Source organism: Delphinapterus leucas, chromosome 11 (assembly GCF_059928025.1).
Source record: "Delphinapterus leucas isolate spDelLeu-1000000601 "Yukka" chromosome 11, BTC_Dleu_Yukka2, whole genome shotgun sequence".
NCBI classification, from domain to species: domain Eukaryota; kingdom Metazoa; phylum Chordata; class Mammalia; order Artiodactyla; family Monodontidae; genus Delphinapterus; species Delphinapterus leucas.
This window is the reverse complement of record NC_143139.1, coordinates 55,830,095-55,847,086: the sequence shown is the minus strand read 5'-3', so window position 1 is coordinate 55,847,086 and position 16,992 is coordinate 55,830,095. Positions and strand designations below refer to the sequence as shown.

Below are 16,992 nucleotides of genomic sequence, written 5' to 3'. Positions count from 1 at the left end.
TCTCACACTCTTGCATGTGAAGCCTGGCCCCTGAAACGTTTGTGTGTTTTATTCCTATTTCCAATAGCACAGAGCTGCCATGTTCCCTTTTAGGGCTGAAATTCTATGAATATGTTACCAAAGAGAGTTTATAAATACCATGAAGTCTCTGAGAGGAGTAATTATTATGGGATGTGATATTTTTATATTTCTATAAATATAAAAATACTGGACTATGTACTTTTTTTTTTTCTAGGACACAGTTTAGCTATGGTAGTCTAACTGCTAAAACAAATCAGCCTCAACAATCAATGACTTAACACAGTAGTGTGTTTGGTTTGGGGTTTTTTTGCACTCATGTCATAGTGCAGTGGGGCATGATTTACCCCACACAGTCATTCAGGATCCCAGGTTCTTCCATCTTGTGATTTCTTTATCCTCTAAGTCCTCAGAATCTTCCACTAGCTCATCAGCATTTGGCTGGCAGGTGGGGAAAATAACACCCCTGAAGGAATGTGAGAGAAGTGTTTAGGGGTCAGGCCTGGAAGGGCCAGGCGTTTACATCCAAGAGTGTGAGCGAGTATGTGACAGTAGTCAAATGTGAGACAGTGGGTGTCATGGGAAATGGGTCCAAACTAGAAAATGGCACATCCATACCAAAAAGTTTAAAAACCTTACTGGCTAAATGATAACTGTCTACAAGTAAGTTTGTCCATTGAAGCCATAGTTCTCTTGTGGGAGATATCACCTAGATGTCCCTAAGTGGCCCTTTCTAGCTCTAATTGTCAAGAAATTTGGGGGTATATAATATTTTCTTACCATTTCCACCTACATTCTACTGGTCTAGACTCAGTCACATGGTGCTACTTAACTGCAGGGCAAGTTGGCAGCTCACATGAACTTTACCTTCTAGTGAAGTCCTTTCTGAAATTCGGATGGGCATGAGATTTAAATACAGGCAATGGTCAGTGAATGGTCTATTTTTGAGCCTGTCACCTACATTTGAAATTTGCTCTACCCTAAGTTTAAATCCTGCTCTGCAACTTTACTAGCTGTATGACCTTAGGCAACTTATTTAGCCTTCTCTCAGCCTATTTCCATCTATCTGTGTGCCTAGAAAAAAAAAAGAAACAGGGTTTGCTGCTGCACTGGGCTCATCTTTGTTATTACAGCAAAGATCATGTGGCATTTTCTTTGTATATGTGATGACTGGCACCTAGGAAGTATTCAGTAAATATTTCCCAAATGAAGAAAATAAATGAGGAGGGGTTAATTGCATTCCTGCAGCAAAAGGAAAGTTCTGATCTCGGTAGATTTAAAATGAGAGGGTGTATTATGTATAAAATAAGCTACAAGGATATATTGTACAAATGGGGAATATAGCTGATGTTTTATAATAACTACAAATGCAGTATAACCTTTAGAAATTGTGAACCACTATATTGTACGCCTGTAACTTATATAATATTGTACATCAGCTATACTGCAATAAGAAAAAATAAAATGAGAGGTGGTGTTATTTAGAGAAAATGAGAATTCAGGGAGTTGACTGGAACTGTTGATTTGTGTTTGTCCTCTGATCCAATGACTAAGTGGAAGATGTGTGTGCAAAGTCAATCTTCTCTACCCCATTTATTTTTCCTCTTTTAGTGAATTGCTTTTCTCCCTATTAGATTCCTTTCTGCTTATGTATGTCCATTTTCCAAAGGATATACCAAAGGTTTTCCAAATTCTGATCTTGCCCTTTCTGTGGTGTCATCAATTGCCTTAAAAACACTTCCACTCTACAAGACATTAATGTCTCAGCAGAGCGTAATAAACTCCAGCTTGGCTTTAGGACAGATGTCAAACAGATACACACTTCAATGACACATCTTTCATAAAATGAGCAGTCCCCTAAACAGGGAGAATACAAATGCAGTACCCTTTATCATAGTAGCAGATATTCATCTTGATCTACAAAGTGTGCGCCAGAATTATTCCCTTTGCATTTTCTCATTTCCTTTAAATCAATTTCACTTTTTCCTCTGAGTGCTCATCCTACCTGTCTGGTGCAAAGTTTCATTAGATATTATTGAAGCCTGAAACTGCTTCCTAGATAAGACAAGAAAGCAGGAGAATTCTTAGGACCCAGAACTGAGAGAAGGTCTTCTAATCTCTAGTATATCCCAGTTCCTCCTGAGTTCCTCGTTGCTCAAACCAAAGTCCAGATGCTGTCGGCTTCCCTGGCATGCATAGGGCATCTTTGCCTGTGCTCAATGCCTCAGTAGTCCAGCCTCCCAAAGACGCTGCGTGGCCAACCTATGAGGAGACCTTGTCTGTGTAGAGGTGTTCAGGGAGTCGAGGTTGGGAGTTGCTGGTGTTAAGGAATACCATCAGTGACTATTAGTAAGGTTAGGTGTCACTGCTTTGATTAGTGCTAGGGCACCATCAGTTTTACCCAGATTGCTTTTGCAATGTCAACATGGTAACTCTACAGGCAGACATCAGCTAAATTAATCTTGCCAAGGAGTACTTTAGGGAGACAAATTTCATAGCTCCTGAGAATCTAAGTTCACACCATGGTGAGAAGAAGTCTGAGTGTAACCTGTATGATGTTAAAGCAGGAAAACCCATGCCAGTTGGGATGGGGTAAGCTCAAGCAGCATGAACAAGGAGCCTAAAGAACCTTTTACCCAACACCCAAACTTGGATTCCTCCAGTTCAATACTCCCACTTGCTTTTCTGCTCCATTTCATTGATCTGTCATAAGAATTATAATTATGTGGTTATATTACATTATTGTTTCCTAATCTAATTATAGTTGTCAGCTCTAAACATGAAAGTAGCAGGAACAGACTTCAGAAACTCATACATTATTTACCCACAAAATAAATGGGACCAATTCATAAAGAGTCAAACTTGCTTTTCACAAGGATGTTGGATTTCAACCATTACCAAATGTTGTTGTGTAAAAGTCTCACTAAGAAATTAGATTTCACACCCTGGATCACTGGGTAATAGTAATAATAACAACAATAACTTATATGTGTAGCAAAGCCATTATACACCAGCCAATTTGGTCATCATCACAACTCAGTGATGATCTCAGTAATAGAGGTAAAATAGCTTATTATTAATCCCATTTTGCTGAAGGGGACACAGAAATTATGTGATTTGCCCACTGTCATCTATTTATTAAGTGACAGAAATGGGACCATAACAGAGGTCATTGTCTAAAAGCCTTCAGTCTTTTCTGTTCTGTGTTTATATGCATTTGACACTATTAAATTACGTTGTTTTTATTTTCCCATTAGCTCAAGGGCAACATCTTAGTAGAACATCTGGATTTAATATTCTTTCCACAAACTCTTTGGAGTCTGTTCATTTGAATAAAGGGTTTATGTCAACGGTTAACCCTTCAGACTGCCTTTCAGGAAAGCAAAGGCAAGACAGTACGGATCTGGAACTGACATTTATTAGTAGCCAGGGACTAGAAATTACTTTGTATTTCTGGGAATGAGTCAACTGCAGTCAAGATAGACCACTGAAGCAACATTTATCTGTCTTTAAGTACCAGCCATTTCCAGAATCCAGAAAGGAAGAGACAGTCAGTGAGATTGTACGTTTATGTCATAACCTTGATCAGGCATCAACAGAATGGAGAAGGTTTAGGAAGTCCCGGATTCTAACATGTTTTCAGGGCCTGGCAAAGACCTGGAGACTGAGCATAGTAGGAAGACCAAGGGAACATCAGTCTTCTAATTGAGAGAGCGGGTGGAGGGCAATGCAAGGATTCATAGGTAGGTCTATAAACAGGCCTTGTTCAAGGGAATAGGACAACAAGATGGGTGGCACAACAGGAAAATGGCTTAAGCCAAGATCTCTGTCTTGAGCCCCTTATATTCTATTAGGGAAGATATGACACAGCTAGCAGGTGTTATAGCCAGGACTGCAACATAAGCAATCTAGCTTTAGAGTTCTCAGGCACTTAACGGCCCATGGCATAATTGGTAAGGGCATTAAGAGAAGTGTTAATTGAGTATTACACAGGAACAGAAAAGAGGGAGAGAGGCAGGCAGACGCCATTCTGCCTGGAGGGAACAAGGAAGGCTTCATAGAGCGTGAGTTTGAACTGGGCTTGGATACCGGGGAAAATTTTGATAGATGGAGAAGAGAATATGAATGATGGAAAAACCCCACCTAAAATAGTTTAGGCAAAGCAAAAATGGTTTTGGCTTACATGTTTGAAAAATCTAGGGATAGCTCTGGCTTTGAGCTCAGCTTGATCAGGGCTCTTTAATAGCATTGTAGGGGAGGAAAAGAAAACTTTTTCTTCTACCCTCCTGTGTTCTCCAGCTGGAGCGCTGCAGATTTCACTGACGAAAGATTAACAAGAGAAAAACAGAGTTTATTAATATGTGCAGTGTGCATATACTTCGTGAAAAAGACTCAGTGATGAGTAACTCAAAGGGGTGATTAGAACTTGGGGCTTACATAGCATCTTAACAAAGAACAATACATTTGTAGAGAAGTGACAAGACAATGGAAAGGTTTTAGGCTTCCAAGGGCAGCAAACTCTGGGAAGGTAAATATAGGAAAACTAATGGAGGAAGGTTTGTTTGGGTAGGTCCATCTCGGAGCCAACTTTCCATCTCTTCATGGCCATAAAACTTCCCCAGAAGAGGAGATTTACGGCAGTCTTCATTTCTCAGAAGTTTCTGCTTTTAGCAGATAAGAGAAGCTCCAGGAAGGCTTCTTTTGGCATCTGTTGATTCTCATTTTCCTCCAGCTCAAAATAATCCTTATGCCAAAATGGCATACTTGGGGGTGGCATAGTTTTTCCCCTACAGCATTTCCAGGACCTGGTTTCTCGCTCTGTCTTAGCTTTGCTTTTGGCCATGTTGGCCTCACCCTCAGGCAGACCCCCTTCTCCTAGTAGCAAGATGGCTGTAGCAGACCAATGGCTGGGCAGACCGTCTCCAGGACTGCATTCTTAACCACTACACCAGACTTCCTCTTGTGTAAAGGAGCCTAGACTTTATCCACAGGAGAGAGAGTTTGGTGTGGAAATAATAAATAAATAAGTAAATAATAACTTATATATATTATAATGAATTATATATAAAATAAATAAATAAATAATTGATATGTTTCTGTACCCCAGTATTAGAGTATATGTATTCAATAGTCTGAATTTACCTTCATACTTGCTCTAGCCTCAAGCTACTTTGGCCTTACATGGGTATGGGGTTGGGTGGGGACTGAACCTATTTGACCAGGCATCAACTGACAAGTGGTTTCCCAACTCAAAATGGTTCCAGAATTCCACCACCCCCTGCAAGAAGAAACACATTCAGAGCCATTCAGTGGGAAAACCAAAGGACCTGTCAATGAATTCTGGAGGTCCTCTAGTAGCAAGGCAGACCAAGTAATCAAGACTCATGATAAATTTGCAGGCAAAACAATAGAACGAATTGCTTGAGAATTGAATTTGATGAGTTGAAGTTAGGCTTTGAGAATTTACATTTGTTGAGTTAAAACAAAAACAACAACAACCAAAGAAACCCTGTGCATGGCAGGATTCTGTAACTAGTTTCTCTTTGCTCATTTCATACACACTGATTATCTAATAAAGCCAGATTAGCCCACCCTAAAGATTTTTTAATGGCCCGAATTGTTTTTATCCAGTTGTGTGGTATTTTTTGTTTCATCTACAGAGAGGAGCACCAATCTACCAAAGTTTTCTCATTCCACAAACAGGGAGCCACTTAAATGCACAAGGACTCTGCCAAGTGCCAAACACAGTTTCTGATCTCCAGTGGGCAAACCAAGGAGGAAGGAATGATTGGTCACTATGGAATCACAGCTGAGAGTAAGTACAGTGGCTTGTCCCCTATAATATAAAGGGGATAAGACTGCACCACCCCAAATATGCCACTTTGGCATAAGGATTATTTTGAGCTGAAAGCACCTGAGAAACGGACACAGAACAAAGCTCTCTAGCTTCCATCCTATTTGTGTAAAAGCAGGACATAAATTTCCCTTCATGAAGATGTCCTCCCTGCCCAACACTCTAGTACCAGGAAGGGTAGAGTGATTCTTAGTCACTGGAGACAACTCTAGACCCTTAGCCCAGAGATGGCACTGAGAGGAATCTGCCTTACAAAAATGAACAACCCTCATCTTCCATTAGCTTTCTCATATATTTACCTTCCCATAATTTACTACTCCTGGAAGCTCAGATCCTTTTTCTTTTGTCATGTCTCCACATTTATCACTCTTTGTTAAAATGGTACATAAGCCTCCAGGTCTATCTGCCTCTTTGGAGTTTTCGCTTCATTTCTGTGAGACTTCCCCTATTGATATAAAATAAACCTTCTTCTTCTGATAATCTGTCTTTTGTCAGTTTCTTTTTCAAGGCCTCAGCCACCAAACCTAAGAGGGTAGAGGAAAAGTTTTTGGTTTTCTCCCCAACCAATATCACATATTCAAAAAGTTTTGTTTATATCCTGAAAAGGTATATGCTCAGTTAATGTTGGTGGTTTCTTTATGCTCAAGAAATATAAAACATTGGAAGTCACAAGTATCATCCTTGATTCATTTCTGGCTAATGCTACTCTTTCCTAAAAGTGGCCTCTAAGTTAGCTTCAGCAACCTATAAAGCAAATTATCATGATCTCTTTCCTAACCTTTTTTCATATTTAACTTTTATTGGGAGCTTAGAGTGTGCTGAGCCACCAATGTAAGCTAAGCACTTTCACTATCCCTATTTATTTATCCCAGATGAGGAAGACAAGATTCAGAGATGTGAAATAACTTCCTGTAGGTTACATGGCCTGCATGACTAATTATTTTGTTATACTACCTCCCTAGTGATGGAATAAAGATGGAAAGTAGAAGAAAACATAAGAAAGGAAACAAAGGAAAAGAATCTATAGAAATGCTTTCATGTTGAACAATGCCTTGCATTTGGCCGGTACTTAAATATTTGCTGGATGAATGATTGACGTGAAATAAAAAAATAAAATAAAATTATATGAACAGCCAATGAGGCCAGTCTTCTCCTGGCCACAGCTCCTTAGCTATATCAATATTATCAGAAACGACCAACTGGTCATCCCACCCTGAACTTTGTAAATATTGATTTCCCATCCATTTACCTTTAAGGCATCTTCTATCAGGTAATCACATGAAATTGCTCTGTGTGTCACATTATGTTTACATCTTTCTCTTCCTCCTCACCCCGTATAATCTAGGTGATAGACCAGCTGGCTGAGTAGGTTAAAATCCTTTTCTGCTCCACTCTTAATGCAGCTCTGTGGTTTTGTTCTATAAGCAAGATTGGATAGAGTGTTTGTGAAAAAGCAGTGAAATCTCTTGGAACAAAATGTGATCACTTTTGCAATCATTCTGCCCCAAAGCACATTTATAAGCCAGTAAGTTCCAGGTTGTTCCTTTCAAATTTTTGTTTCCATCAGCCAAGCACAGAGCTCTGGAAGATTAGATTATTTTAAAACAATTTGAATGTCATTTGCTAACACTATGTGCTAATTTCCCTGGGCCAAGCGTTTCGGGTTCATTCAGTTTAAGGATTTCCATTAGCAGTTAAGTCAAGTCTCCTGTCCTTGACCCTGTAATTAAGAGAGATGAGGCTGTGACCCTGGCCTTCATTTCTACATAGGTCAGAATTCAGTCTAATTGCCTGAGGAACCTCTATAAATGTTAATAGAGAACCCCAAAGTTACTTCCAGTTCTCTGAAGAGCAATTTCAAACAGTATACGGCTTTGTTTATGGCCCACAGACTTGGCGTCAGATACCCCTTGGATCACAAGTTGGCACATAACATTCTATTCGGAAGTCTTGCAGTTTTAGAGAGCTGAGATAGAGAGGTCCTCCCAAGAGGTAATACGGTCACTCCTGAATGTCCTAAAAGTAGAGAAAGGTTGGTCATGCGGGCAGTGTCACCCTTAGAACTGGGCAACTCTGTCAAATGGCCTGGGCCCCACTCTGGTCTTCCTCTGGGCAAACCCCTCTCCACATAGTGAGGGTGTCCATGAAGCCAAGGAGATGTGTCTGCCCTGAGGTCAGCCCTCAGCCCCAGAACATCCTCGCCAAATGGCCTATAGCAAATGCCAGACTCTTCCTTGAGTCTGTTCTCCCAAAGATAGCCATTGCCATATCCACACCCCTGGGCTCCAGAAATGGCCAAGCAGTGGCTACTGGGTAGGCAGGGACAGGGACAGATCTTGGACTTGATGACTGGGGTGTCCCTATGGATGCTCACATAGGCCCCCCTAACTACCCCCCACCCTCCTGTTGTGATGGTTAGAGCTGTTGGTGGGAAGAAAAGTGGGGTAAGACAGGCTTGAGTCCTCCATTTGTACTTTTGCCCTGGGCTCTGCAAATGGCAGGAACAGGACTGTAGGGGGAGACAGGAGTGAATTAGTTGGATCACCTCAAATTTGCAGGTTAATGAATCTGATTTTATACCATAACATGCTAGCTCTCTAGAAGTCAGGCTTATGCAAAACCCACCACTCGTGACGACCTAGAGGGTTGAGATAGGGAGGATGGGAGGGAGGCTCAAGAGGGAGGTGATGTGGGGATATATGTGTACTTACAGCTGATTCACTTTGTTGTACAACAGAAACTAACACACCATTGTAAAGCAATTATACTCCAATGAAGATATATTTAAAAAAAAAAACAAAACCCACCTCTCAAGCAAGTGGTGCACAAACCGATGGCCAGTTTTTTTGCAACGAGAACCAAAGTTGACAGGCCAACTGGGATGTTCATGCCATTTGATCAAGTATTCATTCCCTATAGGAAACTCTATACGGAAAGCCAGATTATAATCAAATGTGTTCTTATCAAATGTGGAGTCAGAGGAACGGGAGTCAAGAGCAAGGCCCGGGCTTCAGGTTAATATCCTCTGAGATCCATCTCCGGGTTTGGGGATACACCTGCTACGTGGCCCCAATTCTTATAGTGCCAGCTTCTTAGCAGCTTCTCCTAAGAACAATGCTAAAGACTCACTGACAATTTTTCTGTCTTTAGATCATCTGCAGACCACCCCATTTGGTTTATGGACCACAAATCCTACCTTCGCATATATTCCAACAATTAATCAAACATTTCTTTTCCTTTTAGACAAGGTTTGAATGCACTTTTAGGCTTTGTTTTTCCCACTTGGAATTTATGCCTTTTAACGTGAAATTTTCAGAAGGAAAATCTCAGTTGATACTGTAGTGGACTAAATACCAGTAACAAGCCTGGAAGAAAGTGTAGGAGTCTCCCTTGGCCATGAGAAGACTGAAAACTATATAAATCTTTTGAGAGTTATTTCCATCCCTAGCAAGGACATGGGAAATTTTCAGTTTTTATTAAAACTACTTACCAGAATTTTTCTTGTCATGTCCTTGGCTTATAATCTGGAATAACTTGCATTGGTTATTTAGATGATGTTTTCCTGTATCCTGGGTTTGAAAGCAAAAATGCAACAGAATTGGTCTTCAAGCTTTCCATCATCCCTTCCCTGCCAATGCCTCTATCCATTTATTACCTTTTCTATTTCTCTAGCCAGAAAGAAACAGACATTCCGGAGTGGTTCTCATCCTCATAGACAGGAATACACATAAAGTCTGGCAAATATGTCACATGTTGTCTCCATCTCAGAGTTTAAAAGGTGTTCTGATGTCTGTGTTCAAGGTCTTACAAGAATCACAGAGAATTAAAAACCCAGAGCAGATCAATATGTGTGTGTATACGTGTGTGTGCGTACATACATGCACACGTTTTGATCCCTTTGTTATATCTGGGGATGTGTGTACGTATGTGCATGCCTGTGTGTGGTTGCACAGGCACTGATTCCCTTTGTGCTTGGTACTTCTAGGGATCTGTGATAGAGGCTGGAATGTAAGTGCTGGCAGATGCTTGACTTTCCTCAACTAGTGATGAGAAAAGGAGAAGTAGGAAGACACAGTCAAAGGGGACCTGATGGTTAAACATGGGGTGAGTGAGTCCAAGTTTTGTGAGCCAGATGATGTGTTTCTGAATGTAATCGATTTTCAGGCCGTCCAAACGTACACGGCATATTTATGAAGAGAACAGACAACCCCCACTTGATTCTAAAGCTGTCCCCTGACTCAGTGTCCACATTTACACTATGGTAAGATTTTATAGCTCGCAGCATCTAAAGAGCTCAGAAAACTCTTTCTAGACAGTTGCATGCTCAAGATTGCCTCCTCCCTTTATTTACATTGTCCTCTCTTCTTGCCTACTTACGAATCTTAGGCCATTGTGGGGCCTCACATCTTGCTGTTCAGGGAGGTTGGGCGGAAGCCAGAGGGAATCAATCTAGATGAATGTGCTGACAGAAGAGATGCTGGCAGTGGAGAGGTCTGTCGACCACAAAACCCAGCAAATTCTGGTCATTGAAGGGGGAGAGAGTGTTTGATGAAAAATGTCCCAACAGCTGCAGAAAACTGAGCCCAGAAAAGAACAACAGTAACAACATTTACGGAAAATATAATCATACTTCTGGGCTTGGCAATGAATGATATTTCCATGCAAAATAATGAAAACCCAGAATCTGAATTGCTATAAAACTTTGATATATTGCAGGATGGGGTAGAAGGTAAGAGAGCTAGAATCCTCATACACTTTAATGTCTAAATTGATGAACGATAGCAGCGTGTGTGTATTATTTAGAAAAATGGACCCAGTTCAAGAATAAAGAGCTTAAAGAATAGAAAATAGTTGCCTTTGGAGTGTGAAATGTGTATGCGTGAGAGAAATGTATCTCCAGCAGTAAGCTTACTAGTCCCATTCAACTTCTGAAATCACATTCATGTATTACTGTGATAAAACAACATTTAAAATAATTGAACTTTGTCCAATTCCAGAAATCACAAATGCATTGGGAAGTCAGCATTACTAACTTCTCATTCCCTGTGTAAAGGCAAAGGACCACAGCATCTCCCAGCTTGCACACTCCACAATTTGGAGCCCTCTATGCCTTGCAATCCAAAAACACTGTAACTGGGACAGTGAATTCCCCTGGGCTAGAGTCTCTATGAAGGTCTGTTTTCAACATTCTTGGGTTTTCTGCACACACAGCCTTCATATACAGGAGATATTATTGGTTTGGTAGTTTTGTTGAAGGAATTATTTGCTAACGTTGAAATAATTTGCAATGAGACAAATATTGGCAGTAAGAGGCTGTTTTTAAAGGAACGTACCCTTCCAATTGCCACTGGTGACCATAAATTTACATTCTAAAGGAAGAGGAAAACAAAGTAGTGAAATAGCAACTCTTGGTTTGAAGAGAAGGGTAATAGCCCCTTGGGAGTTCACACAATTCTCTTGAATTCAGTTGCACTTCTTCGTTGTTTATTTGCACATACCTGGTTTCACAGAAGTAATAAAAGATTTTTATTTCTCTTTGTTCTTATCTTTTAGTTACACACCAGAGGCCTTACCTGAAACTTGAACACTGGGGAGAGGCTGTTCCAAACAAAACTACCAAAGCTCAGAACCAGAGATGCCCTGGTGACAAAGGCTTTTAAATCCAGTCGAAACGGAGAACTGCATAAAGCAGCAGGAGGGTCAGCTGCAAGAGGTGCCCTGCCTCTCAGCACAGGGTAACCAGATTCCCTGCCGTACTTGGGGAGAGACACCAGGAGCACTACCTTCAGCCAGGTAAACGATGCCGATTCTAAACCCAACAATCTCTGGGTGGGGTTCAAAAGTTATTCCTGGAGCGAACAATACCAGGCACTGGGCTTGAGCACTCCCAACCTGCATGCCAGGCACCCCATCCGCCAGCTCTGCAGCGCCTATGGCTCAGCTCCAGGCCCCCTGCCTTTCAGTCCACGCTCCCAGGCTCCTCTGTCTCAAGAAGATAAATGGGGACAGAAGATACAGTTTGGTGGCTACTGCTGTCACTGCTGCCTGTGGAACTGTTTGAAATATCAAGGAACCATTACAAACCCAGAGTGGCAGCAAGTGTGTTGAACATACACTCATCATAATGGACTAGAAATCAAAGGGTCTGTGTTCAGTTATCAGCTCCACTACTTCCCAACTTATAACATTAGTCTAGTTACCAACTAGTAAATGTCCGCTACAAAGCAAAAGCTCCATAATTGTTTGTTAATAAATGTTGAAGTCACTTAAGCTTTTTGGGCCTCTTCTGCTCTATAGTAAAAATAAGGAGGTTGGTATATTGGTAATAATGATGCCTACTGTTATTTACGGAGCAATTACTGTGTGCTGGGCACTGTTGTGAATTAATTAAATCCTTTAGTTGTCAAAAAAACCATATCTCCTTTTAACATACAAGGAAATCAAAGCACAGAGAGGCTAAGTAACTGGTCCAAATTTATTCATTTGGTAAGAGGCAGAAGCAAGATTCAAAGCCCATGTGCTTTAAAAAAAAAAAAAAAAAAAAAGCCCATGTGCTTACCCACTTTGCTTTTGTCAACTTCTAGCTTATATTATTATTATTCTCATTTTGTCAATTGTTATCATCAATGGGAAGATGTTTAATCTCTTCTTGCAATTCTATGTATATGCCTGTTATTACTTCTCCTCCATGTACCCATCAATACTTGATCCTCCAAACATCGCTGAAAAGCCTATTTATAATCCAAATATGAGAAATCAGGAATTTTGTACCTACCTGTGGATACAGTATAAAGTGAACAGGGATAGCAAGTATGTTGGATGATAGAATCGCCAACCAAAACATGCTAACAGGCAACATAAAGGAGCAGATCTAACAGGATACAAGGACTGGGATTATACATAGCTGTGTGTGTACTGCTCAACCAGCTCTCTGAAATGGGAAGACTTGATCTGTAATTTCCCTAAGCAACCTTACGGGCCAAGAGCTGAGGTATGCAGAGGAGCCCCAGTCATGTGGGAAGAAAAGCACAGGACTTGGCTTTCGATGATTGAATGGCTGTACAACCCTGGGCAAGTCTGTTTACCTCATTGAACCTGCCTCCACTTCTGTAAAATGGGGATGTGTCAAGTACCTCACAGGCTTGTCATGAGGATTGAATGGGATGACAAGGAGAATACGTGGCAAACTTTAAAGACTTGCTACTCAAAGTGGTGCCACAGACCGGCAGCTTCAGCATCACTCAGGAGTTTGTTAGAAAGGCAGATCTCAGGCCCCGACCCCAGATCTACTGAGTCAGAATCTGTACTTCAACAGGCTCCCCAGGTTAGTCATAAGCACATTAAATTTGAGAAGCTCTGCTCTAAGGCACCAAATAAGTGTAGCCTGTTGCAATTTGGGGCTCTGTTTTCCTTACATATACCACCAATGAAATATAATACGGCCAAATTTCAAGGACTGGGTCTTCTCAAAGGCTTCTACATCCTCCTTTCCTGGGCCCTGATGAGTGTGCCCAGTGTGGGGCTACAGTTGCCACCCATATGACCAAGCAGGTTATTCCTAGAGAGCAGTTCCATCTGCTCAGGAAAGGACCACCTGAGAGAGGCATTGCCTTGTAAAATCCTTGGCCATTTTTGAGTTAGGAGAACCAATAAAATGCAAACCCACATATTCATAACTGTCTCAGCCCTGGGAAAGGTTGTTAAATATGAGACTGAAGGGGAGTAGTAGAAGTGGGTGCTAATCTTTCCTGCTCAGAGCCCCTGAGAGCAGCAGCTAAAGGAAGCAGCTCAGAGTGGGAGGGCTTCTTGTCATAAATTTGTCTTTTATTAGATCCCTGTTGTGTATGGGAGACATGTAACAGGGTTGAACATGTTAAACTGGATTGAAAACTCTATCAGCCCCCTTACCTGTTAAGAGATCTTTAATTGTGAAACTGCTAGGACACCGGGGGTTGGATAGATAGAATGTAAGGACTCCCTGATGTTTGACTAGTTAGGGGCTTCAGGATATGCTACCCCAAAACATAGCACTTTGGGATATTGAATATTTTAAGCTGAAGGAGTTTGAGAAAACAGGACTTCTCCCCACTCCGCCACTGTCCTTCTTTCTCCTCTGAAACACTGGCACAAGAACCCCATGTGAGAGGCGCTCTCCCTACACCCTAAGGAAAGGAGTGTCCTTATCTCAGAAAACAAAGTGACACCACCAGAAGAATCTGAACAAACAGGTCTCACGAAGTTTCCCCCAGTTTACTACAATTACCTCATGTTCTTTGACCTAAAATATTTCTCTTCAGCTGTTCACTCTTCATCAAACCCAGCATAAAAATACTTAGGTTTGGGCTTCCCTGGTGGCGCAGTGGTTGAGAGTCTGCCTGCTGATGCAGGGGACACGGGTTCATGCCCTGGTCCGGGAAGATCCCGCATGCCATGGAGCGGCTGGGCTCGTGAGCCATGGCCGCTGAGCCTGCGCGTCCGGAGCCTGTGCTCCGCAACAGGAGAGGCCACAACAGTGAGAGGCCCGCGTACCGCAAAAAAAAAAAAAAAAAAAAAAAATACTCAGGTTTAACTATTTCTTCAGGTCATTTCCTTATGAAGGCTCCCATATCATGTAAAATGTATACTAAATACATTTGTATGCTTTTCTCCTCTTTATCTGTCTTTGTCGGTTTAATTTTCAGACTCGGCCAGGGACCCTAAAAGCGTCAAGAAAAACTTTTTTTCCTCCCTTGCACTAGCTTAACTCCATTTTATATGTATAGATGCACACAGGCATCACTGTTACTTCTTTAATCATCACTGTTATCATTCTTCTCCATCTTCCATTTCCCTGGTCAAAGATCAACCAAGTGAGCACACAAACTTTAATATATATAATCTGTCAAAAATGTCATAATGGAAGTGGAATGATTCCACTTGTAAATCACTATTGACAAATTTTTTTTTTTTGCATTTCAAAAGTGCAAAATTTAGATGTCCTAAATTTGGTTTAAGAAACAGTCTTTTCCAGAAAGTCTATGACTAAGACATGAATGACAAACTAAAATGCATTAATGAAGTATTAGTGCACAGACTTAAATAATTGTGCATTGTTCTAAAACTTCAAAGGCTGGAGATCTCTGCTGAATAGAAGTGGATCAGGAGAGGGAAAAAATCTCCCAATTGGAGAAAGTCTCAACTGGAGAATATCCCAGTTGGGATTATGTGCTCCTCACGAGTTATACAATTCCAAATTGTTTGTTTTAGCTCTTACCACAAAAGAAAATGGAAGCTAGCACATTGGCAGGGCCAGTGGCACCCTCTCCTTGAGCAGCGATTATCTGGTTTAAGGCATGGAGAGTTGCCTGGGAGGACTTGGCTATCGAGATCCTCCCGGGCCCAGAACATGGGAGAGCTGTGTGTCTTCCGGGACACATTTGCACTTCCAAAAAGCTTCTACATGAGTTGATTTTACTCTACCTCAGAGGTAGGATTATATATATATATATATAGCAGTATTCAATAACAGACTTCTGAAAGTCTGTCAGAAGGTGCCCATACATTCGCATATATTTATTTACATTCTGTTCTGAAATCTACATTCACCTATGATTCAAGCACCTCTGGCCATGGAGTGAGTGCCCAGGGTCTTTTAAATGAGACACAAAGGGGCTCATCCCAGGGAAAGCAAGTAGAGATCCACAAGTTTGGTTCTAGGATGAAAAGTAGCCTCCTAGGAAGTGTTTTTAATAAAGTCCATCTTTCAGATCATCCCCTGAGCCATGTGATTCAGTCAAGGCTGAGTTCTCAGAAGAGGAGACTGCCCAAAAAAAGCTACCTCAGCACAGGTTCTATGGAAGACAAGCAGTCCGGTGGCAGTGGTGGCAGACAGAGCTCTCAACACAGGCTTGGCAGAGGCTGTTGAGGTGCAGACACTGATGGCCAGTAACAGCAGAACCTTCAGTGGCCGTCTGTGGTATCAGTGGGCGAGCCATTAAATTTGGCAGTGGTAGTGACCAAGATAACTCACCAAGGTACCACAAAAGAGAAAAGGAGAATGGCAGCTGTCACACCACAACTAAGGACGACCACTTTGCATGAATGGCATACCCTCAGGGACTCTGAGAACTATTTAAGATTGAATTTAAGAGGGGTGAGATTGGGGGTGGGGGGTGAGTCCTGCACAACAGGTCACATCAGAGACAAAGAAATACAATGAACTTTTTGCTTCCCTCTCCCCAGCCCAAGACTGGTGGGATATGGGAAACAAAGGACAGAATAGTCCAAGTTTGTGGAAGAATGAGCTATAAATCCGAGATTCAGCCATCCGTGCTCACAGAAGGCCCAAATGGGGAACTTTTAACAAAATACTTTTATTTTGTTAAAATAATACAAAATACAACTATTCAGTTGGCAGCATTTACTACTCAAACTTATAAAGTTTTTTGTCAGATTCAATTTTATTTTTGATTCTCTCTTCTCCTCCGGACAGATTGGCATTGCTTATCTGCAGTAAAATATTATATGCCAATTTTAGCACAATTAAAAAATGATAATAAAATAATAAATAAAATGCATCGTATGAAAAATGATAGTACTATAATACTGTCACTTGAAGAAAAAAATCAGATTTTCAGCCACCTCGACTACTGCCAAAACCACCGCAGTGGCTGATAAGCCACACGGATGCCAGGAGCACAGGGTCCACCATTCTCCAACTGTGTTTTCTGTTGAACTTTTCCTAATAGAATTCTCATTCGTGCTCACTTCTTCATTAATGGATAACAGTGCATTCTTCAAGATCCATAGTTACGTTAAATGGGAGATGAGAATCATTTCTATCTGTCAGAAATATGGGGATCAAATGAGACAAAGAGGTTTAACTGAAGATATAATTTCCTTCCCTTCCACATTCCCTACTTAGAGAATCTATCCACCACTACCTCCAGCCTAAAAGGGGCAGCCCTACATGCCACACGACCCTCTTACCTGGCCTCAGCTGATTAGATGCCAGTGGACAGCTGAGCCAGGCTGGACCAGTCAGAGTCTCTTTCACAGGAATTTGAAATTTGAGAGACTGAGTCATTTAGCCCTGGAGAGCCAAGTTGGAAGTCGATGGAGACTTGGGGCCTGAGATTACA

The 16,992-nt window shown here is 41.4% G+C and overlaps 1 protein-coding gene across 18 annotated transcripts in view; it reads left to right on the top strand.

Moving 5' to 3' along the window:
* LOC149748030 (uncharacterized) overlaps positions 1–16,992 on the top strand; it is a 218,059-nt gene that overhangs the window by 175,451 nt on the left and 25,616 nt on the right. For 11 of the 18 annotated variants that reach the window (XM_089921025.1, XM_089921026.1, XM_089921030.1 and 8 more), the window contains 3 exons: positions 5,679–5,833; positions 9,858–9,976; positions 11,426–11,665. The gene's annotated coding sequence lies outside the window, so the exon portion shown is untranslated. The remainder of the gene's footprint in view (positions 1–5,678; positions 5,834–9,857; positions 9,977–11,425; positions 11,666–16,992) is intronic. The other 7 variants (XM_089921032.1, XM_089921028.1, XM_089921029.1 and 4 more) reach the window with 4 other exon arrangements.